Source organism: Electrona antarctica, assembly GCF_951216825.1.
Source record: "Electrona antarctica genome assembly, chromosome: 8".
NCBI lineage: Eukaryota > Metazoa > Chordata > Actinopteri > Myctophiformes > Myctophidae > Electrona > Electrona antarctica.
In genome coordinates, this window is record NC_136789.1 from 3,642,173 (window position 1) to 3,644,280 (window position 2,108).

Sequence of the window (2,108 nt, forward strand, 5' to 3'; positions counted from 1 at the left end):
TTACCTCGGCTCCCAATGTATCCAAAATCTTTCCAAAACATCCTGCAGATGCTCAGTTAGTAGTATGCGCAGAAAGAAGACAAATCCCAAATATCACATTAAAAATAATATTTAATTTAGTACTGGTGTAATTCTATTGCAAATGTATTTTATCTATTGGACAAATATTGACCTGTGTTTATGCTAGTCTTCAATAACAAACACATTACGGCATTGATATAATATCTGATGTTATCTGGTGCAACACAGGGTAAAAAATTGTCACCATTCCAAAACAAAACTGAGATATGGAACTGCCTCTCTCTCTCTCGCTCTCTCTCTCTCTCTTTCTCTCCCTCTCTCTCTCTCTCTCTCTCTCTCTCTCTCTCTCTCTCTCTCTCTCTCTCTCTCGCATTCCTTGGTTTAGTGCAGGCAGGGACTCCAGGAGTGACTACTCGCAGATGGTGAGAGTTTGTAATAGCAGTGATTGCACAATCACTTTCTTTTCTGCTGGTCAAGCAGAGCAGGTGCCGGTTGGATGCTGGTTTGAACCTCCAGCTATGAAAATTTAAATGGTGAGTCATCGTGGTTAACAAACCAAGAACAACCAGAAACCATAGTGCCCTTATATGGTATAATGATGTACCGTACTCTCTCTCTTTCTCTCTCTCTCTCTCTCTCTCTCTCTCTCTCTCTCTCTCAAAGCCAGCTGCCTTAATCTACCCCTGACATCACACTGCTGAGCACTGAGGAAAACTCGAACGGCATCACAGAAGGTGAGGATGATTTAACACGCTATTACTTGCTAATGAAGAGCTGTAGCAAATCGTGGCACCATGTGGCGCTGTGTGATGCTCAAATGTTTTCTCATTCATATTACTCTGGATGATCAATTTGTTTTAGACCTATTACAAACTTTAAAGTAAATGTTTAGATTAAGAATAAATTAAACAGATTTTTTTAAATCAATATAGATTGAACAGTACAGTATACTATATTATTATTATTATTATTATTATTATTTTAAATAATGTTTGCAGTTAATTCATGTCAATATACACAATACAGTGTATAGATGCTAATACTTAGATAGCTAAACTGTTTACAGATGTTTAAGCAACAGTATGCCATTGTTGGCTATGTTTCAATTGGCTATGTTTCAAGCCTCAATGTGGGAAGTAAGACATGTGCTTTTTAACATTATGATGGATGCATCTCTCTCCACCATTCTTACAGATTTGTTTGCCTATAGAGCCATGATAATGTTATGAAATAATAGCAAAATACACAAAGCATCTGACTGTTATCTTCTGTGATATAGGCTGGGAGATATTAACTATCTCTGTTTTATTTGATCATTTTTAGATAAGTTGAGACAATGATCCTCCTTGCCATGATTTGCCTTTTCGGTAAGATAACTAAGTGTTGTAGGATAAAACACACTGTAAAACATTTACATTTCACAGGTATTTACATGATGTTTGGAGATCAATTGTTTTGATGCCCCAAACTAACATTCTAGCTTTGGAACAGCAAATATCTAACAATGTCTTTGTTTTATACTGTATAGGCTTTGCCTCAGCCCAAAAGGTGACTCGGATGAACTACTGTGCTTTAGATAAGATTCATCTAAGGATTGATTGCCTGTATGAGGTTCCTGTTGAGTCACCAGATGCAATGTGCAAGTTTACACAAGGTGAAAGAATCGTTGACACCACTGACCCAGAGGAAGAGCAGGATGGTGCCTACAAGAACAAAGCCAAAGTTCGCATCTACCCAGGCAATATCTGTCGCCTCCGTTATAATAACCTCTCTGAGGGAAGGACCAATTTCAGCTGCACTGTTAAACAGACCGAGACATCAAAGCCTAAATCCGCTAGTGTGGAAAAAAGTAAGTTGCTGCCAATCATCACCCTCCCTACACCATAAACTCCTGAGTGTTCATTTGTGTTATGAACACCCATGAGAATACTGCTGCACACTGTCACATACAGTACGGTATATCTTTGCTTTTTCCCGTAATTTGTCCCCTGTGATTCGCCTGACACTGTAGACAATGGGCCAACTCTCACCATTGGTATCTGCATTGTCCGTCTCTTTGCAGAGCTCCTTCTCCCCTGCTCAGCTTT